Raw genomic sequence first — 25,095 nt, 5'->3', positions numbered from 1 at the left:
CTTTCGGACGGACATACTGGTATCGTCTTTCTAATTAGTTCTAGTTTCAAAACGGTTGAGTCCTGTCGTGGATTCACCTTGGAGGCTTATCGGGATATTTAATTCGCCCCTTTTAGACTATTAGGGCACATATTAGACTACACTTCTTGCCACTACAAGATGGCCGCCACACTGGTTGTATGTATACCGTCTCGGACACTGGCCCGGCCCTGGCAACCTTCCCGCGCAAACAATTCCATTGCGTCTATGTTTCATTTAAATAGAACGCGGGAAAGCCGTACTGTTAGCGCCTAGCAGTGGAGATTCGGCCCAGATGCTGATAGCTAGAAGGTAAGATGAGGGTTATGACATGGAGGTAATTTTGCCATGTTGAACATCTTTTCAGGGGTTATGCAATCTTAGATTTCCCTCTTCGTGTGACATCCCGAAAACTTCCGTCTAGCGCTTGCCGGCTTAAGAATGGGTGCCCCTACTGCCTTATTGTCATATATGTGCATTTTCGAATAACAATGGAGGAGCAATGGTTTCCCCGATATGGTTTTTCATACTTTTTTGAACAACCTTACCGTGGGACCTTATAATCTACACTCTGCTTTCTGGGTCATTTCTTTTCGTTTGCCGCTTAATGTCACTTATGTGCACACTCTTGATTAGAGGAACCAATCACAGAGTCCATTATGACTTTTTTCCCATTATTTGTTTTTTGCTTTAAATCTACATGTACTCATTCTACACATACTATATTTTACAGACTTATCAAGGTCCATGAATATGACTATTTGAAAATGTGATTAATCTCCACGCAGCAAGTCGCACTACTTAACAAAGTGAGTAACTATAGGATGACCCGATATTATCATTGTTATACATACTGTACTATGACTTTTTGACGTATGGGCGTATTTCCTTGATATTAACATTGAGAACCAGCCACTTAATCAGGGCATGCCCACGCTAGAAGTAATTTTTGAAATCGTAGTCCTTACATGCCCAGGTATGCTTTTCTGGCACCTTCTGATTTCTGCCGTCCTTATCTGTTGACTGAACTAGATATTTTTACAATGAATATTGAGTGATGATAACAAACATAGTATCAAGAAAATTGATGGCGTCACTCTTCATTTTAATTATAAATTCCGTGCACTATGCGTACTGACTTCCAAGCAATCAACTTCTCTGAAATTAATACATGTCAATGTGAAATAACCTAACTAGGTTGGGTAATATCACTATTTTTTTATATGACTACGTTTATACTTGAATATTATATTAGATGCTCAAAACTAGTATGTTTCCGTTTTCTGACTTACAGGACATATCTTTATGACTGTCCACATCATAAGAATTATACAACGTGGGGCTCTATATTACGAAGTTATAAAGGTGGACTCAATACCAGGAACAGTCCGTCGTGATTACCATACCCAATAGGTAGGCTACAATGATTGGTATATAGTTTTACCTTACCTTCTCTACATGTGCGACTCATTAATCTCTAATAGTGCCCTTCTCTCTATATATTTTCATTGCACTAGGAATCCTACTTTCAACACCCAATACTTGCATCCTTTGATTAATAAGATCTTCCCGACCATCACACCCGAAAAGAAATTGTATTGGTAGGTCAATATTTGGATAGTGTCCATGTCTTGGAATCAAAGGTTGTGAGTCATTCCCCTTAGAGGGGTTTGGAGCAAGATACTTACCCGCCTATGGGAACTGACTGTGAATAAGGATAGTGAAACAACGTATGAAATTATTGTATCGCATAATTTGTAAACTTAAGTGATCAGGGGACTGTAATCATGAATTTCTGAATCTTTTGAATCTTTTGGAATGTACTGAAATGTATAACTTTTGAACTAGGTAATATCATGTCATTGACTGTTGAGCAATGCCAGCACCATCACAATGAGCTTATATACAGTATGAATTGTTCTCTCTTTAGTGGTTTTTCTTAGGACAGACTGTTGAAGGTTCTTGTAAATTCTGTAAATATGAGACCGTACAATTTTTAATTTTTATTGTATATAATTAGGGAATTGTATATACTTAGCTCACATTTTTTCAAAAGTACTTATTGTAATTTTTATGCTTCCAGCCTTGAAAAAGCCTCAGAGTAGGCGTAACACGTGTCGGCGGTGCAAAGCTGGAAAACTTTTAATGTGTTTGAAAATAAAGATTTTGAAGTACAACGACTGTTTTGGATCCATAATTTGAAGCCTTCTAAACTCCAAATGAACTTATGGTTGATGTTGGTGTAAAAGCCTTGACAACTAATACTCCAAGGAAAATTTCCTGATAATTGATTTCTTAGAGGGTGCTTGTGAAACTTGGTTTTTCCTGATTCTCATCGAGAAAATCGTTAACAGGCAGCTAACTCGATACCTCGAAGAGAACAGAATCCTGGACCCTTCCCAGTCAGGGTTCCGCTGCAAACACAGCACCGAGACCGCCCTCATCGCCACCACCGACGACATCAGGACCCTGCTAGACAACGGGGAGACTGCAACACTCATCCTCCTAGACCTCTCCGCCGCCTTTGATACCGTCTGCAACCGCACACTACGTGCATGCCTCCACGCCGCAGGGATCCGAGCATGGCTATGGAATGGACCACCTCCTTCCTCTCCGGCAGAACCCAGAGCATCCGCCTCCCCCATTCTGTTCCGAAGCCTCCGAGATCATCTGCGGCGTACCCCAAGGATCCTCCCTCAGCTCGACACGGTTCAACATTTACATGGCCCGCTTGCACACGTCGCCCGATAGCACAACCTCAACATAATTTCCTACGACGACGACATTCAACTGATCCTCTCCCTCACCAAGGACCCCATAACCGCCAAAGCCAACCTCCATGAAGGAATGAAGGCCGTCACCGACTGGATGAAGATCAGCCGTCTGAAGCTGACCTCGGACAAGACGGAGGTTCTCATCCTTGGCTCCAACCCATCAGCCTGGGATGACTCCTGGTTGCCAACAGTACTGGGGGCAGCCCTGACCCCCACAGACCACGCACACAACCTGGGAATCATCCTCGACTCAACGCTCTCAATGACCAAGCAAGTCAACGCCGTCTCCTCTTCCTGCTTCAATACCCTCCGCATGCTACCCAAGATCTACAGATGGATCCCAACAGATACAAGAAAGACAGTCACCCAGGCCCTCGTCAGCAGTAGACTCAACTAGAGAAATGCCCTCTAAGCGGGGGCCCCGACCAATCTCATCAATCGACTACAACGCATCCAAAACGCCTCGGCACGACTGATCCTCGATGTACCACGACACGGCCACATCACCCCCACCTGAGAAACCTGCACTAGCCCCCCGTCAACAAGAGGATATCCTTCAAGCTCATCATTCACACACACAAGGCACTCCACAAGACCGGCCCAGCCTACCTCAACAGACGTCTCTCCTTCTACACCCCCAACCTCCAGCTACGCTCCGCCGACCTCTCACTCGCCACCGTCCCATGCATCTGAAGAACAACCACCGGCGGGAGATCCTTCTCCCACCTCGCTGCCAAGACATGGAACACCCTCCCACTGAGCCTACGATAGACCCAAGACCTGCTGACCTTCAGGAGGACACTAAAGACCTGGCTGTTCGATCAGTAGCGGCCCCCACCTTCCCCCCACAGCGCCTTGAGAGCCTCACAGGTATGTAGTGCTCTTAACAAATGACTGATTGATTGATTGATCTCCAATGAACACGCTAACATTCACATGAATACTGCTATAACTCCTTATTCTGATGATTCTATTTTATTTGAAACTCCTCACATCAATGTTATTAGATGTATTGTATCTTCGAACACACCTGTATCAGTGCTTAATTTGAGCAGGTGCTTTCAGGTGCTCAGCACCTGCACTTCTTTCACAGGGCCGGGGCTACAATTTCTGAACCTGCAGGTGGTGGTCTCAGTATTAATTGTTGAATTCAAAATAAAAAAGAATAACTTACATTGCATGGTGACTGGCTGCTAAATGTTCATAGGCAGGCAGGCATATGCCTGTGCAGGCAGGCATGATTGTTTATCACCACGTTAGTGATGATGTCATCATGCTGCTCACAAATCCAAGAAGTCATCGACAAACTATGGCTTGCATTCTATTCTCCTAGTCTGCTGCACCCTGGCACTGCCTGAGCCTAAACCTCCCATTGGATAATTGTAGCTGGGGCTGGCTCATGACTGAGTTGAGGCAAGGAAGCTGTAAGAGCGCATTTGGAACTTGGGAGTGAGGGGTCTTGAGGAAGGATAAATGAAAGTAAGTGTGGACTTTCCACTTGTTTCATAGCCAAAGTATCATATCAGGCAGTTCTGCATTGCTGCTATCCTCAATGTGCTCAATGCGGCTGTGGCCCAGCACAACCTTTGTGTGCCATGGCGTCACCAGTAGAATCTGTGCGCTGCACCCCAGCATGGTAATTGCTGAGCGTGAGTGAAACCAGTAGTCACCACAGCCATACATATGGGAATTGGCAGCATTACTGCTGGGGACAATGCCTGTGCTGTAGCAGGCAGGATCACAGCAAGCTGAGCAGTGGATGCCGATGCAGTTGTCATCCCTGGACCTACCAATTACAGGCAGCACTAGCAGTGACATGACCTGCTGTGCTCAAGCAGACGCCTGCTCCGCAATAAACCCAGCGATACAAAAGGGGATGATGGACGGAGCGTTTGAGCAAATCAAACACTCACCCCCAGTCAACTGATCTGGGTTTAATCCATCACCATTCTTTAGCTCACTCAGCCACCCCAGTTCAGACATGGCCATATGCAAATCAGTCTGACCCTGTGCCTCATAGGAACAGTCCAGCCCGAACTGCCAAGCCATGTCTTCCCCGGACCGGAAACAAGCATTCTGGGACCGGTTTCGGATTCATAATCCTCATCAGCCAGGCTATCTTGAATCCGGTGGCCAAGTGAGCAAGGGACTCACGTCTGGGCATACCCTGCCAACTTAGGGCGAACAAAGCGATACAAAATGGGATGATGGACGGAGCGTTTGAGCAAATCAAACACTCACCCCCAGTCAACTGATCTGGGTTTAATCCATCACCATTCTTTAGCTCACTCAGCCACCCCAGTTCAGACATGGCCATATGCAAATCAGTCTGACCCTGTGCCTCATGGGAACAGTCCAGCCCGAACTGCCAAGCCATGTCTTCCCCGGACCGAAAAACAAGCATTCTGGGACCGGTTTCGGATTCATAATCCTCATCAGCCAGGCTATCTTGAATCCAGTGGCCAAGTGAGCAAGGGACTCACGTCTGAGCATACCCTGCCAACTTAGGGCGAACAAAGCGATACAAAAGGGGATGATGGACGGAGCGTTTGAGCAAATCAAACACTCACCCCCAGTCAACTGATCTGGGTTTAATCCATCACCATTCTTTAGCTCACTCAGCCAACCCAGTTCAGACATGGCCATATGCAAATCAGTCTGACCCTGTGCCTCATAGGAACAGTCCAGCCCGAACTGCCAAGCCATGTCTTCCCCGGACCGGAAACAAGCATTCTGGGACCGGTTTTGGATTCATAATTTTCATCATGCCAGAAACCGGTCCTCAGAAGCTTGTTTCCAGTCCAGGAAAGACATGGCTTGGCAGTTCGGGCTGGACTGTTCCCATGAGGCACAGGGTCAGACTGATTTGCATATAGCCATGTCTGAACTGGGGTGGCAGAGTGGGCTAAAGAACGGTGATGGATTAAACCCAGATCTTATGACTGGGTGTGAGTGTTTGATTGATTCAGATGCTCCGTCCATCACCACCCCCTTTTGTACCGCTTTTGGCCGCCATAAGTGTGGCAGGGTATGCTCAGACGTGAGTCCCTTGCTCACTTTGCCACTGGATTCAAGCAAGCCGGGCTGAAGACGGCTGGAATGCCAAAAACCGGTCCTCGGAAGCTTGTTTCCGGTCCAGGGAAGGCATGGCTTGGCAGTTCGGGCTGGACTGTTCCCATGAGGCACAGGGTCAGACTGATTTGCATATAGCCATGTCTGAACTGGGGTGGCAGAGTGGGCTAAAGAACGGTGATGGATTAAACCCAGATCTTATGACTGGGTGTGAGTGTTTGATTGATTCAGATGCTCCGTCCATCACCACCCCCTTTTCTACCGCAATAAACCCAGTCATACCACATATGCAAAAAAGCATTTTCATTTTGGTGTACATTTTGTTTTTGCACTCGGTGTAGGTAAGAAAGTAAAACACGTCATCTTCTGCTTCTTTAGGAATGACAACAGGAAAAAGCAGAGTTCAAAATAGCAGGGAGGAAGACGTGAGCGTTGGCCTCCTTGGCAAAGTTTTCACGGCGAGTTGGAGGAGGGCAGCCCGGAGACACCGCGATAAAGCCAAGTGTATTTTTTACCTTAATTTTAATTTTAATTTTTTAAATATTTATTGAGGGGGTGGAGGCGAGGAGGGACCCGGCTGAACTCCACGGAGTCCAGAGTTTTGCCTAAACTTTGCGTTTTCAGCGAAACGCTGTGTATGCAAAAATCCGCAAGCTCCGCCAGCGGAGTGGAGTTCTCTGCCCACAATTACTTTTAAGACAGTGTATAGTTTTATTTTATAGAGCGTGAAGAGGGGTCAACTTATTTAAGTTCAATAGCCCCCAGGTGACCATAAATAGGTTCTAATTTGCTTGATATGGAGTCCAATATGGGGGATTTGAGATCACTAATAATCGAACTTAGAGCTCCAAAATGGGCGTCTGTTTCTACTGTCTCCTTCTCACGGGCATGGACCAGGCAGTGGTACAGGGCCTTTTGGATTTTGTGCTCACTGCCAGTCTTTTCCTTTTTAATGATTGGCACCAATTGCCATAATTCCCATTTGTGAGTTAGATGCCTCCCTCGGGGGCATTGTGGGTGCAGAAATGCTGGGAGGTGCAACTTTCAGTGACTCAGGGCTTAGCTTGTCTTCTAATAGGATAGATTTGTTGTTTGTATCACTATTTTGAATGGGCAATCTAGTCAAAACAGGGAGTAGGTGAGCTTTAGGGGGTGAGGAAGAGGACAGGCGACGTTCCCCCAACTTGACTTCCTCTGAGATGACTACAACTGCCCGCTGTAAAAAAAACAACCAGAGTGATCCCTGTGGTCCACTGAGGTGCTGATGTGGTCTTACATCAGTAGTGGAAGGCTGGGTAGGATGGTGTGGGAACAGGGTCTGTTCTTTTCTATGGGGTTCTTCTTAGCGCTGGGACACTCCTTGGAGTAGCCGTGCGCTTTATAAATCCCCCATAACATTAACATTAACAATACACATCCTCATAATTGATAAAATAGTGCAAAGGATAGGAATAGACTCTCTAGGTAAACCAGAGGAGGGGGAGGGGGAGTCAAACCAACCACACTTTTGCTCACCGCTTGGTCATTTAAAGCATATGTAAGGTTTCTGGGAGGTAAGATCAATAGCCAATAAACTCTAACTCAGCTTAGATATTAGACATGTGTGCAGAGCCAAGAGGGGTGACGTGTCCTTCCCCTTTCTGTAGCTGATAGTCCAGCACATAGCCCGGGCTTTGCCTGCGAAGCACTCCAGTAGTTTCAGCCAAGCAATTCCATGAAGCGTGATTGCACAATTGCTTTTCACACATCGGAGGAGGCACAACCTCCTCTGGGTAACAGACTGCAGTTGAGCCTCCTGGTGCAGTGTGCGGTGGTTAATACAGTCCCAAGTCGTGAGGGAGATTCAAGAGGTCAAGCACCCCAGTAGTTTCAGCCTAACAATTGATCGTTTTTTTTCACTACAAAGCATGGGTGTAACCATAGTCCCAAGTAGTTAGGGAGATTAAAGGGGGTCAAGCACTCCAGTCGTTTCAGCCAAGCGCTTCCACAAGGAAGGATTGCACATGCTGTTTTCAATGCATCAGAGGAAGGCCTCCCCCTCTGGGTAACAGCCTATAGGTGAGCCTCCTGGCTCAGTGTGAGGTGGTTAATGCAGTCCCAAGTGGTGAGGGAGACCCAAGGGGGGTCATGCACCCCAGCAGTTTTAGCAAAGCGATTGATAGTTTTTTCACTGCAAAGCATGGGTGTAACTTAGGCCCCTGCAGCCACTCTGATGCATGGGGCCCCCTAACCCTTCAGGGACCCCCCAGACCTTTAGGAGGCCCAGTCAGCCCAAAACCAATGAATATTTGTGAGATATGGGAGACAGGGGCCCCTTATTCAATTTTGCATGGAGCCCCATCATTTTGCATTATGCCACTGCTAAAAAACGGCCAATAGTTTGACTTTGTCAATGCTTGCATAATACAGTTGAAAATGCGAACACTGCTAACTAGGAAGGCCTACAAAAATAAAAAGCACCTTTGTCGGTTTTATTGGTAAAATTGTATATTCCATGCTTGAATGCAACATTTTATACTTTTAGTGACCTTTTTCTTCATCATGTATCATCATGCCCCGGTCCGGCAACGCCCTCAAACGGTGTCCTGCCTCTCCTGTCCGTGTTCTCCGCTTGCTATCGGTTGAGCAATAGCAAACGGAGAACACGGACAGGAGAGGCAGGACACCGTTTGAGGGCGTTGCCGGACCGGGGCTCCCATTGTGGCGGCTTCAGACTTTACTTGGTTCACTGGCAGTAATCGTTATTCGTGAGACACCGCCACAGTATCAACTGCTTATTTATAAACATTATCAGGAAATTCGTGTGCCAATCACGTTTTATCCTAACGGCCTCGCCCTCTTCGATCCTGTGTCCATCTCCATCGCATAACAAATTCTATCTACTGATTCCAAGTGCGCCTTGACCCCATTGGCGTGTCCGTTTTCTCAACATCCTACGGTACCCGGACTGGGTTGGAATTATCACCAGTCGTGGGGGATTACCCATCCTGTCCATTGGGACATAGCCCTGAAGATTTGGAGTGCATATAACTCCAATGAAACACGTGTCGGCTGGCGCAATAAAAGAAATTGCTGCAGATACCAACTGCCCCGCGTTGTTGTTGTAAAGAAAGACAGAAAAAATATCATATTTTCTGTATTTAGTGGTGTGTGCATAGGTTTTTTTCACCTACAAATTGTATAGGTAAGTGAGCCCCTGTGTAAGTAACTGTATGGGTAAATGAGTGCTGATGTGAGTGGCTGTGTGTATTAGTGAGTGGGTGTGTGAGTGGCTGTATGGGTGAGTGACTTATATAGTAAGTGAATGTACAGATAGAGGGTCCTCATTTTATTTTAAACAAATTAAGGGTTGTCTTTCTGGATAAGTAGGTATGCTCACCATGCACTCACAATAGAGAACAAAGAAGCTATCTCTATACCCAGTGTCCCATTTGAGCTATACACAAGTATCAGCTACTCAAACAGATGTACACCCAAACCTTAGTAAGCACATGTTAATTTGTTAGGTGTGTAAGTGGCTGTATGGGTGGGTGATATGGCTGTGATAGTGGCTGTATGAGTGAGTGGGTGTGTATGAGTCATTGACTATGTTTGTGAACGGGTATGTGAGTAGCTGTGTGGGTGTCTGAGTGGATGTATGAGTGGTTGTATGGGCATGTGAGTGGTTATGTGAATGATTTTATCAGTGATGTCATTGACCATGTCATGATGTCATGTGAGGTAATTAGCAGGGCATTGTGGGGGCATAAGTTATAGTTAGCTCAAGTAATTATAACTGCTGAATTTGAATGGTTTCGTACAAGTGAAATCTGAGCCTAATTATAATGGCCATGTCACTGTTGGTTTATTTTCAGTGAATTGCTAAGGTTTTTCAACTTTTTATTCCTAACTGTAACCTGTCACATTTGAGAGTGGGTGTGTGAGTGGCTGTGTGAGTATGTGAGTGGGTCTATGAGTGCCTGTGTGAGTGGGTGTGTGAGTGTCTGTGTGGGTCTGTGAGTTGGTATGTGAGTACCTGTGTAAGTGCGTTAGTTGGTGTGTGGGTCTGTGATTGGGTCTATGAGTGGCTGTGTGGGGCTGTGAGTGGATGTGTGAGTACCTGTGTATGTCTGTAAGTGAGTGTGTCAGTGCTGCAATGGATTTTGGGCATTTGCTTACCAAGGGAATTTAAAAGGGAAATTTTCGGACTCTGCTCTCACCAGGAGACGACGAGAAAGAAACCACTCCTCACAATCACCCCATATCAGATTGTGGTCCACTTGATCAACGATTGAGTCACCTCCATTAAGAATTTCATGTTATTTTTCAATGTGGAATATGAGAGGAAACACACTAGCTTTGCCTTTTGTCGAGCCCAAGAAGTAAGAATCATTTGTGCTTTACTGAAGTGGAGCTTCAACTGGGGCCACCTGCTATTTTTTAATTTGTAAGTTCTTCCTGTTGAGGTTTAATTTCAGTGAATTAAGCACCAGGGCCAGGATCAAACCTCATTTCTTCCAAGAAGATTCCCCAGTTTAGCCGAGAATGTCTATCCAACTAGAGGACTTTGTTATATCCTGCTCTTCCTCTCTCTTTGTCCCTTCTTAGTGTTAGTGTCTGCTTGTCTATGTCATGTCTCTGTGATGTCATCCAGGATTCTACCTGTTGCTGTTCAAGGGATTTATCAGTTACCTGGAGGCTGAGCAGGAAGTTATCTGCTCCCGGTGGGGTTTCTTACCATATTACATTCCTACCTGAATGCTGTACCTTCTATCTAATCTCAAGAATAAATATACTACATGAACATTACAACAAGGACCCTTCATCTTTATTTTATTGAATTTAACACTGGCGACGAGGTAAAAAAGGACCCATTTAAAAGAAAAAGGACTTCATTGAATTTAAAAAGGACATCATTGCAACCAAAGACAAGAAGAGAAACGTTTAAAGTTACTTTCCTGCTTCTGGGTACCCCAACGGTGTCTGGTTCCAACGGACAGTCTCAACCCAGAGCATTGGAGTAACCTTTGCTGAAGCAATACTACTACTAAATCATCTGGCACTAGAGCAAACTTAAAGGACTCCCTGTTTTCATTTAGTGAGTCAGCGTTTTACGTGAGTAACGTTGCTGCTGCTGTCTGTCCTATGTGTGCCTGTGCTACTTCTGCAAACTCCTGTTTAAATGAAAGTGTGCCTGTGCTATTTCAGGAATCTGCTGTTTAAAAGATTGTCAGCTCACTTTGTGACTTCAGTTTATTGCCTGCGCAACTTGTGCCAACCTGCTGTTTAAAGGTCTCCTGTTTACAAAAGCGCTACTTACTGGGACCGTTACATCCTGCAATTAAAATTAAAGTCTGCCTGCATCAATCTGTGTGAACTCCGTGTTTCGGTACTTTGGAGGTTGTGCACTGGCAGTTTGAGTGAAGAGACGGCTATTCTACTTTATTTGGCTTGCCGTGTGGCCTACGCTGAGACCTGATGCCTATTTCTTGACAACTGTTTTTTTCAAAAATTAAAAATAAAGATGTAGCTCGAGCTCCAGGGCACACTCATCTTACTTCTAGCGTCGCGGTGTTTGCGGTTTCATGAATTATTTATTTATTTACTTATTTATTTATTTATTTATTTATGTTCCTTAAACAAAAGGGTGTTCTCCAACAAGGTACTGTTTGATTTTCTTTACATTTTCCCATGGAGATTTCTACAGAGCTGTTTGTGTCTCCCTTCATTCAAATGACAACGGTGACTACTTTTATTATTTTGATTTGTTATGTTTAAGATGTTGTGTACAATTTTGCATTTTTCCTAATTTATGCAATGTGTAGTTTGCGCTGTAATTTACCATTGAGTGCATTTCTTCTCAGTACTGTGGTGTGCTAAATATCGATTTATATGCTCAATGCTTAAAATTCTGTTTCTAGGTTATGTATGTATGCTGTTACATGTTCTTTTCTGTGTGGATTTGCAAGTGATGCATTTTGAAATAATGTATTCTATTATTGCCTACTTTACTGGAGCCACGTTTGTGCTCAACCTTTGTTGAGGTGCTCATTTGCTTTCATTTTGGTGATGATTTGTAGGCGTTATGCTTATTGGGGTCATTTATGTGCTCTACTATGTTGAGGGGCTCCAGTTTGTTTTCATTCTTAGTGATGATGAGCTAGAGTGATGCTCAATTTTGATGTTTATTTCTGTTATGAACCACTTTATAGTGCTCTATTGTTAGAGGTGTTCATGTGCTTGCTATTAGAAGCCATAGGGGCTCAATTTCATTGTCATTACAGATGAACCACTTATAGTGCTCTATGGTTAGAGGAGTTCACCTATTTACTGTCAGGAGCCGCAGGGCTCAGTTTTATTGCTGATTTTCTGTTACTTACTGTGAGGAGCTGCATGGTCTCAGTTTTATTCTATTGATAGAGAAGTTGTACATTTTCTGTGGAGAGCCGTTTTGTCATGAACCACTTTTACTGTGCTCTATTTTTAGAGGCGTTCATGTATTTACTGTGAGGAATTGGGTTCATTTTTATTGCCGTTTTATTGTCATGAACCACTTTTACTGTGCTCTATGTTTAGAGGAGTTCATGTATTTACTTTGAGGAGTTGGGCTCATTTTTATTGTGCTTTATTTTAGAGGAATCAAAAATATTCGAATTTGAGGAGTTGATATTTCATTTTCTATCTACGGTATTGAGCCATACAGTACCTTTGCTCATTTGTATTGAGATGTTCAGTTTTCATTTCATTTAAACTTACATCCTTTTGTTAGCTTACGGTGCGTGTACAACCTTTGTACCTGCGCCCCATTGATTTTACCTCTTCTTTCCATTACGTTGAAGAGGGTGTTTATTTCCTGTGCATATATGTTCTTTCTTCTGCTTTTCTGCTTCTGCCATCTGCTTCATCTTATTCATTTTTTCAATTAAAGGAGGGAGGTGTGTTATATCCTGCTCTTCCTCTCTCTTTGTCCCTTCTTAGTGTTAGTGTCTGCTTGTCTATGTCATGTCTCTGTGATGTCATCCAGGATTCTACCTGTTGCTGTTCAAGGGATTTATCAGTTACCTGGAGGCTGAGCAGGAAGTTATCTGCTCCCGGTGGGGTTTCTTACCATATTACATTCCTACCTGAATGCTGTACCTTCTATCTAATCTCAAGAATAAATATACTACATGAACATTACAACAAGGACCCATCATCTTTATTTTATTGAATTTAACAGACTTTCATTTGGTTAATTAATAAGTGCTACCTTGTTGGCTAAATGTCTTCTGCATACACTACAGCTGCGTAAAGGACATTGTGTGCATGTAATTTCGGCAATGCAATTGTTGCTCGAGGGTCTTCATCCATAAATCTGTGATAACATGAATCCTCATCAAAAGAAAGCAACAAGACTGCAGAGAGGTCAATCTCCACCAAACAGGAGTGATTCCTTTTAACCTAGTGAAGTAAGTGCATCTTTGTTTGGTGGAGAGGTCCTAGTAATCCTCTGCATGAATAACAGGTCACCAAATTTGCCTTGAAATGCTCTTGAGGTCTTTTGTTAAGCTGTCCATCAACGTGGGAAAAGGGAAAATTCCTTTGCATACTACTAGGGAAAACTAGGCATGGCTAAACGGGAGGAGCTTGCAGATGATTTTTATGTATTTGCATACTCAGGGTAATTCGAAGTGAGGCCCATGGCCTCTGTTTTTTTTCCAAGGGGAGGTTGACCACCGGCCCCCCTCGGGCCGATTTCAGCCCAGAGGACCCCTCCAATAGGGCCTTGCCAAAAATCAATTGGGATGGGGCCCGCACTGCCCCCCTCCCTGGGCCAATTTTCAGCCCGGGGACCCCACCCCTTGGGACCCGGACACATTTTCCTGTTGGCCCTGGCTCCACCAAGGGCACCCAATGTGTATCATTGTTGACTGTGGGAAAGCCCCAAGGCCACTGCATTCCCAGCCAGCTTTCCACCTCCTTTGGGATCTGGCATTGCTCCCACACACACACAGGGAGCTGCTAGAACTGCAGCTCCCTGTGTGCAGGAGCAATTGTTTCATCTGTTTACCTGCCCGCATAACAGCTTATTTGTTTAAATGTTTCTGCATGCCCCTGGGACCTGGTCCACCTGGGTTTTTTTCCCCAGATTCTTGACTCTGTCACGATTTAATGGCAAAATGTTTTAACAAAAGGATTTTTTTGCCTTGCCAGGGTCCCAGGAGGAACCCAGGGCTAGGGGGTCAGGGTATTCATACCCTGCCCCCTTTTCTTTTTTTCTAACCTTTTTGGGGGACTTGGCTGATACCGAGTCCCAAGAGGACTGACAACACTTCCTGGTTGAAGTGTTGGCAGCCAATCAGATTTCGGCATGAGAGACGGTCGGATCCTCAGAGAATCAGCTGTCCCTAGATATACACGTCTGGTTTTCTTTTAATATTTCGGAAAACTACGGAACGGATTTACACCAAATAACAATAACAAAAAACACTCTTCTGGGCAAAGAGCTAGCTTTCTGCCAAATTTGGTGTACTTCCATCCAAAAGTTTGGACTGTAGTCGTGTTCAAAATTCTTATGGGAATTAATATGGAAAACATACTTTTTTGACGCCCCTTATTCTCAGCCCCCACTTGATGGATTTACACAAAAATGTCCATGCGCAAAAAGATCTAACTTGACAGTTTTTTTTGTCAAATTTCATGAAGATTTACTAAACAGTGCCAAAGATGTAGGCAATTCAACAAATACTTTTCCTACGGAAACTAGGTCCTAACTATAACTACCTACTGGTGACTGTTACTGTTATTCACTGAAAGAAACAAAGGTTACAGGGACTTTATAGTTAGGCTCAGATTTCACATGCATAAACCCATAGAAATTCTGCAGTTATACTTACCCGAGCTAACTATAAGTTATGCCACACAATGCACTGTTTATGACCTTACATATTACATCACTTATGACATGCAGGATTTCGGAACGCTCCCCAAATCAGGAGTTAAGGTACTTTGTGCAGCAGGCCTAATTTGGTCCCAGTATCCAGCCTGAACTCCATTGCACAGTCGGCCTGAACTTGTGACTTTGCTCCAGTCAATCGCGACCAGATAGCCACAGTTGCCGAGTAGTGCTTTTCGGCACTATTATTACTTACATCTTTAAAATTGTTTATCTCGAGTTGTACTGATTGGTTATTTTTTGATTTTACCTCAAATGATCTATAAAGTTTTACACTATTTTTCTAAAGTGGTGTAGGGTTTTTCTTGTGTTGTGTTTTCACTCTATTACTGTTTGAAGTACTGCCTAAGAACTTTACACATTGCCTCAAAGTTAATCTTGACTGCTTTGTGGCAAGCTACCAGAGAGTGAAGCACAGGTTAATTTGGGATTTGCTTGTGTTTCACCCTGACAGAGATTGTGGTTGTTGCTTGAGTAGGATTTCACCACACTCAAACAGCAACCAAATTCCCTACAGTTATAATATAGATTAGTTTTCAATAGTATATTTTTATATTAAATAATTATTGACGAAGAATTTGAAATAAATTTGGCATTAGAACATTTATAACATGTAAGTCTTTTTGTACTAGTTGAGAATACGAGGGTCAAAGTTGATTAGAGATACAAAGTTTTAATTTTTCCTTGGTCCATGTCTTCAAATGATCTTTGATTGTCTTACTTCCTCAAAAGAAACTCCACACAGCTTCAGTCATCTGTGCCTTGATTGCTTTCTTCCTGGTTGTTGCCATCATACTGTACATACTAGGCTGTACAACTTTGACTAACTAGGTTACTGCACAGAACTCCTTCTTAAACCCAGACGGAGAGAAAGAAATGTTCTGAAGGGAGCAGTATTTGTCCTACTTTGGTGGCACCGACGACTATTCCATTATTGCCCAAACTTTCTTCAAATGCAAAATTTCCTAAATCCTGTTATATTGCAATTGTAGAGGTTTTCTTCCAGACTAGTGTACAGAAAGGAAGGGAGTAGGCCCTGCACGGAGTAGGCACCAAATGGGTAGTGTGTAGATGTCAAGCAGAGGCATGTCAGACATTCAGAATGGAACTCTTTGTAGCTAGGCAATGGGCACCATAATACTGGTCAAATGGGGTTGACTTAAGTACTCTTGCTTGGGTAATATATTAGCATGACAGGAAATGAATGTTTTCCCCACCTCCACCAGACGTCTACAGAAGCCCAAGGACTGTAGCATGTAGACACTCATATCACAAGGGTAAACAAAGGCATTCTAAACCAGAATTGGTATTTTATGCAGGATACTTTGTGTTCACCATAGTGCACAACATTAGATGCAGGTGGTTCTCATAACCTGTTTTGGGTAGTATTAAACATCTGCTCATATATGTGTCCCAGCTCACCTTGCAGTTCAGCATGTTAACTTGTTGTTGGGAGACTTACAGCTGGAACACTTCAACAAGAAGGCTGAGCAGCAAGGCTTTAAGTGGGCTGGGTCCCTCCAGTCTCAGACCCAGTATAAATTAAAAAATAGGCATTGAATGCCCTGGGAATACATGGTTTCTGTGGTCACCTGCTCTACTTTATTTGCTGTATGCCAAGGGCAATGTATAGTTGCTTACAGTTTACCTATGTTGTCAACCATGTAGTTCATTTTGGTGCTACCTAATTTTTAGCACTGCAACTGGCCGGACACATGCACATACTATGTACACTTACTTTCCCTCTCTGTTGAATTGCTACTTTATTCTGAAAACTGAATAAACAAAACAATTAATTTAAAAATGGACACTGAATCTGTTCTTTGTTGGCCCCTATATTCAGGTACTTAACTTTACTGGTAAAAACACTGATTTATTTCTGAACAATAAATGTAAAAAGCAGTAAGATAATCCATATCATCGATTTAGTTCTTGTTTATATTTCACATGCTTAACACTCTTAGGGAATGCAAGATTAAGTAAACTATTTCCATGATGTTGGGTTTCTTTACTTATTTAGTGTAGCATATTACTCTTGAATAGTGCATACTTTGAACTGAGTCACCTCCACATATTTGTCATGGGCCAAGATTGAGAGCTCTGGAACTGAGTCTCAAGGCAGTGCACGTTCCTTATAGTGCCTGTCAATAATTCAATAAAGGTGTTGAGAATACATGGTTATCTACCTTGTGGCCTTTCTACAGAGTGCAAAGAGCAATGGCCGTTTATTCCAGTTGCAATTATGATTCTGTGCAAATGTGTGTGAAGGAGGTACACGGCTGATATAATGTTGACAAGGCGAAAGTAAAAGAAAATGCAGTGATTACATCTTCAGGGGGTGGTAAATTGAAGGAGAGGTGAAGAAGTGCATTCAGGAGGCAGTGGAACAAGACTACTGAAGAGGAAAGAGGTGAGGTGTAAGATGTGGATATGTATTAGCTATAGGGAGAAAAAAGGGCGAACATGTCAAACACTGAGTAAACATAACTGGAGTGATTGAGACACTCTGAAGACCACTACCGCTTCCACAGGCCTCAGTAATATTTAATTCACAGTGTCAGTTTCAGAATTCAAATATTTTAAATATTATTTATGACAACATTGTTGTTCCTCATTTATTCTAAAAAGCTAACAACAATTGACAAAGCCAATAGTCCTGGATGGTTTTAGGTGTATGTGTCAGTTGTAACGTTATATATCTAGATGCAGCAACAGAAAGCTCAGGTAGGCACCAACAAAAACGTGCAGGTGGCATTCTATAGAAATGTAGTGAACTTGTTAAAGCCACACCCCTAATTACATAGGCCATGGCTCCTTTATAGACCCCGCCCTTTTTTAATAGTGATTCAATTTGTTCTTGACAAGATAATACTGCTGACAATTGTAACACAATTGTAATCTATAATTAAGGGCCACAGTCCAGGTGAACTGCATAAAAAAGGGAAAGTCATTTGCTACGCTTGACATGTACAGGGATGTGTGTACCTACAACTCGGAGATTAAAGGGGTAAAACACATTGTGCCACACCATGAAATTTAATTTGATTTCAAACTTGATCATCTCCCAGCATGTGTTGTATTGTCAGCTTCAAAGGGACAATATTTGATCTTGCACCCAAACAGTGATGGGAATGGACCATGCTTCATGTTGCATATAACACTTTGAAAAGGTTAGACATGGCTCTGCTCACAGAGTGCTAGCCCGCCATTATCTGCAGCACTTTATGGTCTGGTGTTCAGATGATAACTCAGCCCTGGATACATGAGAGCCACAGTCACTAAATCACAGCTGGCAGAGTCGCTTTAATGTGCCAGGAGGCTGAACTTTACACATGGGTAACATATTGTTTGCATTTACGCTAGTGGGTAACAAACACATTCACATAATTAACTTTAGATACAGAAACAAAACTCCTGCCTGGTTTCAATTATTTTCGGATAGAGCTTTACCACAAACCCTTAAGCAATGTAGGCTCTCAGGACAGGACAATGGCATCTTCCTCCCTGGACTCGTGCTTTCTTTTGAATCTTCTTTCTTCAGCTATTGATTCCAGAGCTGCTTTCCCTCAAACATCTTTTTATTGCTTCGCATGTTTTTCATTACTGCTCTCATTGTGGGTTGCTCGTTGTTTGACAACTTACACAACTATTCTGTGAATTCATAGAACTTTATCTGTAGAAGCTGCTACATTTGTGTTTTGCTGCCCTGGTCCTCATATAGATTGAACTGCTAAATCGGTGGCAATAACGCCCATGTGGTAATTACATTAAGGCTCTCAGAAAGCGAAGTTTTATTACTAATTAGTAATCTGCACACATAAATTGGGAAGGACTTGCAGAAATGCTCTTCTGCAAGTCGTCTGCATTAATTTGTATGAAGTTTTTAGAAGTTGTTAAGAGTCCTTCAAAAGGCCAAGCTGGAAACCGAAAATGTCTCTAGATAGTTCACCTAAGTAGCACAGTGGGCCTGTCTGGCACACCACAGCTGTGCTTGGGCTAGGAGACAGAGGAGTAACCAGCACAGAAGGATTGGGGGGACCACATTTTAAGAAAGTGGCTTGCGTGCTTCTAGGCACGGTCAGTCTTGTGGTACAAATTTACTGCAAATGCGCAATTTGTGGTAAAAACATACAGTGAATGTACAGGAACCACATGAACTTGCGTAATACAGTGCCACATGCCAGTTTCTCATTTATTGTAAGTACACGCCATTTTGCATAAATTGTCTGAAAATTTGCATAATTAGGCAAAAGCAAATTATACAATTTTGATTAGAGCAAAGCAGTAAGGAACGACTGAAAGACAATTAGGGACTCATTATGACTTTGGCAGTTATACAACAAATGGTGCCTAAGCCATGGTGCTGCTGCCTGACAGATTAAGACCTTAATTCTGGTCTTGCAGGCGGTCCTGCAGCGGTCTGACAGAGGCAGTCTGTTAGGCTCATAGAAGAGCCTACCATGCAGACCACTGCTGTCAGAGCGCCAGCTGCACCTTCATGCATGCACCGTGCAGGATTGGGGGTGCAAATCTAGGGGGGCGCAACATGTGCTCCCCTCCCATGCACCCCCAGGCCCAGGAGCACTGTGGGCCCTGTTAGGACCCCATTAGTTGCCTCTCTGTGACCTTTTCTTGGCAGCCTCACTGCCATTAAAGGGGCAGTGTGCAGGCAACTCCTAATATGCTTGGCGGTGCTGCAGTGGCACCACTAGCATAATAGTGGTCCTGATCGCTGTGCCACAGCCACTGGATCCTGAATGCCCGGCAGACGCAGCGGTCCTGTGGCAGTCTGACAACCACACTCTAAATACTGCTGGCAGGCCTACAGTCTCGTGGTAGTCGGACCGCCACTATGAGTATGGTGGTTCTATGGACCACTGTACTTGTAGTAAGGTCCTTAGTCTGATAGGTGACTACTGAGGAGGCGAGTCTTGAAGCTATGACCCATTTTACGGACTGACAGAGGGCTTATCTCGCCGCAGCTCAGAAATGATCTGTCCCTTCTTTGCCTGTACCCCTTCACTTTTATGTGGCGGGAAAACAATTGCTACATTTTCCACTTCTTCTACAGACTGCACTGAAAATACCATGCTGGGAACTCCAGCTGACCATTCACTAATGTTCTGGAACTAGTATGAACTGCTAGTTACCTGGGACAGGATATTGGTATCCAGTTGAGTCTACTGATTTTAGCTGCAATTTTATGGCAAGACCGGAGGCTCCTATTATGCTTTCTAATCTTGCTTTATTCTAACAGCAGCCAAGACAAGTAAGAAAAAACTACAGTTCCCAGGGGACCAGGCAAACAGCTGGCCAATGGGAACGTAAAAAACGATAACGTAATGACCAATCACAGCATAGTATAGTAATAAGAGTCACCACTGACTGCGCAGCTTCCTCTTTTCTTGCTGCTCGCAGTCAGATAAGTGCCTCTTATCTTTTGCTCACTCGTAATATTGATTGTACTGACATTTTATTACTTATTATTGTGGTTTAAATGCCTAATATTTGTGCCTCAATTCGCGCTTCATCTAGCGCTTGCAGCCACTCACTTCTGACCCCCTCTTTCCTCCTCGCTCTCGACGTTTTTCATATGTGAGCTCGTCCTCCCCCCCCCTGTGCTCACCATTTCAGAGGTTCTGCCCACATCGTCTGCATCGCTCTGCCACGAAACGCTCCGTGTTCACTCACCGAGTCCTGTGGTGACGAGAGCGTTTAGTTTCAGGCCTTTTTCTCCCGTGTGGTTTGTTCTTTGCCCCAAAGGCTGTCACGGCCTTTAGCTTGCTGCCTCTTTGTTTCTCCGCTCCATCTGCCTTTCGGAGCTTTCCCCTTCCTTGTCCACACACCTGGAGGCGGTCCAGAACTCCAAGCCCTCCCTCTCAGCTCCCATTAACCCTCGGCCGCCTCTTGGTTCTGTTTTGGCTTTATGGAGGTTGGCAGTTCTCCCGAGATGGAGCAAGTTAATGAAGAAGGCGAAGCCTTCAAAAAGGATTCAAGTAAATTCATAAATTCCTCTGTTGAAACTGCGGTTGAAATATCTATGAGGCGCATGTCAAAAAATATGGAAAATTCAATGTTGAGCCTAATGTCCAAGGCTATGGCCCGCGGGGGAAAGCAAAAAGAGAAAGGTGGTTTCCTCTGCATCGGTCCATGCTTCAAAATCTGCGTCAATTTTGTCTAGCGGGGGTTCCTCGCGTCGGAATTAGGACCAAGTGCCTCCCAGGTCTCCTGTATTGGAGGGGTTTGTTGGTTCTGAGGGCAAGCGTAAACATAAGATGAAGCACGCAGAGTCGCCAAAACAAAAATTGGTCATTTCCACCGTCTTGGACACAGATGATGACATGCCTGATGCAGATGATGACTTATTTGATGTGTTTGATATTGCTGACCCCCCGGCCCCCCTTTTAAACAGGCTAAATCGAATTCTTTTACTTTTGAGCCAGTGTTGGACTCTGAAGGACTTCCTATGTTCGACCCCTCCTATATCCGTCACCCTAATTCTACTGCTTGGTTGCCTTCCCATCATGTGGGTGAATATATTTCTGCCAGACTTCGCCTTCCCTTAGAGTCGGCCGTGCTGTCTAGACTTAAATCCGAATGCCCTAAGCCTGCTCTACCGGACAAAATTACCTTGGTACCTGCTATTGACCAGCCCCTTCTCACCTTCTTTTCAAAGTTTGGCAAGGACCCTCGGAGGGGGGTGGACAAGGCTTGGTCTACATGCCAAGACAAATTACTGGATGTGGTGGGTTCACTTGCCCGCATTTTTGACATGGCTGAGTCGGCTCGCCTTGATGGATCAGACCTCCCAGCTGAGGATATATCTCTGTGGGCCCAACGGGCCTTTTGCCTGCTGGGTAAGGTCTTCACTCCTCAGGTTTTTGGACGGGCCGGCAGAGGCAGGGGTCGCTCTTCCGGCCGTCCCTACAACAATCAAGGCTCCAGAGGTTCCTACAACAATTCCCAGGACTACAAACCCCAGCTCTACCCTCAGCGGGGTAGAGGTTTCAGGGGTAGAGGAGAAAAGAATTATCACAACTCCAACTCCAATCAAAAATGTAAGCCCCTCTCCTCCTCCCCCTGTGGGGGGACGGTTAAAACTGTTTTTGGCAAAATGGCAAACCCTCAGTTCAGACCCATGGGTTCTAAACACAGTTCAGGGTTATCTTATAGAACTCTATTCCCAATGCATTCAAACTTATTTTCCTCCTCCTCTAGTTTCTCCTCCGTTATGGCCCTTCTCATCTCAAAAGAGATCCAATCCCTTCTTCAGAAACAAGCCGTCCAAATTTCTCCCTTCGACTCCTCAGGCTTTCTCAGCTCCATTTTTCTGGTTCAAAAGAAGAACAAAAAATTACACCCTGTAATCAACTTGAAATGGTTCAATCAATTCGTGGTGTACCGCCACTTCAAAATGGAGACTATTCTCCATCTAAGAGACACCCTTCGCCCCGATTGGTTCGCTTGGATTTGGAGGACGCTTACCTGTCTGTTCCTATTCATCCCTCTCACTCGAAATTTCTTCAATTCCAGTGGTCGGGCGTGAACTACAGGTTTACTTCTCTTCCTTTCGGTCTTTCTTCTGCACCTTCTCTTCTCACAGTAGTTTATACACAATTTAGCTATGTGTATCTACATATCCATAAGGTTAGGATATGAAATATTTTGGATTGCACTTCTGATCCCTATGCATCGTACGTGTACTACCGACTGTAGAATTGATATTCAAGAAAGTCTACAAAACGCTGAGTAGATCCACAATACATTATTCATACACTACATGAAACTATCGGCTCCTGACAGATATTAAACATCTTAAATATCCATTTAAATTATAATGATACTGAGCCACGTCTTATTGGACTACAACTCCCATCCTTTTGTAGTTCCACAATAGATCTCGCGGTAACACGCAACTGGTACACAGTGGCGAGTTTACGTGCAGCATAAATGAATCGACGTTGTATCTATAATCATAAGAACATATACGGATATTTGTCGTTAATCTAGTCTATTGAATTGGGACTATGATGCCCATAGGTGTATTTCTGGTGAATACTCGACTCTGATATGCTACGAACTACAATTCCCAGATTCGTGTAGTTCGAGTAAGATCTCACGAGAAGACGCGATGTACACAATCATGAAGCGGGTTTACATGTAGCTGTAAGATACCGCGTCGGCTCTTCCATACTACTTCCTTGTACCCTTAAGCGACCCTATCACTCACATGGTGACTAAAATGAGCGCTGATAGGGTAACTGAAGTAATCTCAATTTGACAAATAAACGGACACTCCTCTAGGGCGTCGCCTCCCCCAACCTCAGAATCAGTTCGGGGCAACGACGGAGAGGTGAGTTTGACCACAAGTCCGTGCTGACTAAATAATTGCTTGATAAAATGGGCACTTGTTCCCACAGTAATTTTCAGACGTTTCCCTAAGTATATAGTCTAAGGGCTCGTGGGTGAGCAAAGAAGGGAACGGGATGGAGAGAATATTTCTCTCAGATAAGATGTTCATAAGGGACTCCCCTAGGATAGAAAAGTACAGTTCCTTTTCTGGGTCTGATTTTGGGTTTCCCCTTTTTTTCTTATTCTCAGAGCGTGGCCTCCCTTACTCTGAGCTTGGTCCAGGTGAGGGGAGGTATTTTCCCCTCTCACGAAGGTTGAGTAAGGAACTCTGGTAGTCCTTTTCTACGATGATATACACTGTTGAATTTCCAATGCAATTATACCACTGTGCATTTTTGTTTTAGGTGATTGATACACCAGCTGACATGGAGGAATAAGAATATATATCCTTTATATTGTCACAGTTTTTCGTTTCTTTGTTATTTAGAGTGCACTTTTCACTAGCAGTAGCAAAAGTATTCAAGAACAGAGGCCCTGAAGAAAGCCTAGGGAGTGAATCCCCGATCTGGCAGAAATATGTTGGCCCCTAAGCAGTCATTTGTTTATACTGCTATCTTGCACTGTTCTGGTTTTTAATAGAAAGAGGCTTACAGACATTAAAGTTTCCTTACTGTGATTCCTCTATTCCTTTTTAACTTCACTTTCCTTACACCTTCACTCTTTGCACTGCACCTTATTCCATTTAGTGATCCACGCATGGTCAACATGTGATTTTGGGTCTGACCCCAGTCCTACCAGACGGCATTGGAATTAGTCTCAAATGATCTAGAGACAATCCAGCCCTGTACTTTGGATGGCCAGATGATAAAATTAGATCACTAACAAGAATTTTGATGGTAATCCATATCTGGACCTTTGGTCTCACCTACCTTTGCTGGTGGTCATATGCGTTGTTTGTGAACTCTGTAAACGGACTATTTTACTATCCATTCTAGTACTTTACTGACAGAATTGAGGAGTAGAGTCCTTAGAGCACTGTTATCTCTCTTGTGATTTTAGACTCCCAGGTTTTTGTGTAGTTAAACATGAATACCGACAAACAGCATCTGTTGTCCGATCTGCAAACTACCCAGTCTCTCCTCCTGGATTTGGGTTTCCTCATAAATTTCAAAAAATCTTCTCTGTCACTGTCCCAAAACATGGAATTCCTGGGTTTTCAGGTAAACTCTGTGGCAGCATCTATCCGCCTTCCTCAGGCAAAGGTTTCCAGTATCAAAGCGGAGATCTCTTCCATACTCCACTCTTCTCTTCTTTCTCTACGGTCGTTAGCAAGGATTGTCGGACTTCTATCCTCTTCCATCCAAGCAATTTTCCCAGGTCCGCTTCATTATCGTGCCCTTCAACGTTTAAAAATCAGGCACCTGCGCCAAGGCCTAGCCTACTTCGATCTTGTTGCTCTGGATCTAGAGTCCCACGATGAACTGCAATGGTGGATAGACCAGTTAGATGCGTGGAACGGGTGCACTATCTTCGCTTCGGCCCCAGATCTTGTGTTAGAATCCGATGCCAGCCTGTCGGGTTGGGGCGCCCGTTATGGTCCAATATCGATTGGAGGTACATGGTCTCAAGAGGAGTCCAAATTGCACTTCAACTGTTGAGAGATGCTTGCAGGTTCCTTTGCAATCCAAAGCCTCTCGAAAAACAGAGTCCGCTGTTCCATCCTGTTGCGCATGGACAATGTTTCTGCGGTCCACTATATCAACCACCTCAGCGGTACCAAATCCAAACCTCTGGCAGAGCTGGCTAAAAGTCTTTGGGAGTTTTGTCTGTCAAACCAATTTTCTTTGATGGCAGAGTATCTTCCTGGAGATCTCAACTCGGTGGCAGATTGGCATTCCAGATTTCTCCGAGACTCCAGCGACTGGAAGCTGCTTCCGTCCGTTTTCCTTTCTCTCTCTCAAAAAT

This window comes from Lissotriton vulgaris, chromosome 1_1 (assembly GCF_964263255.1).
Source record: "Lissotriton vulgaris chromosome 1_1, aLisVul1.2, whole genome shotgun sequence".
Classification (NCBI taxonomy): domain Eukaryota; kingdom Metazoa; phylum Chordata; class Amphibia; order Caudata; family Salamandridae; genus Lissotriton; species Lissotriton vulgaris.
Note: the sequence above shows the minus strand (reverse complement) of the source record.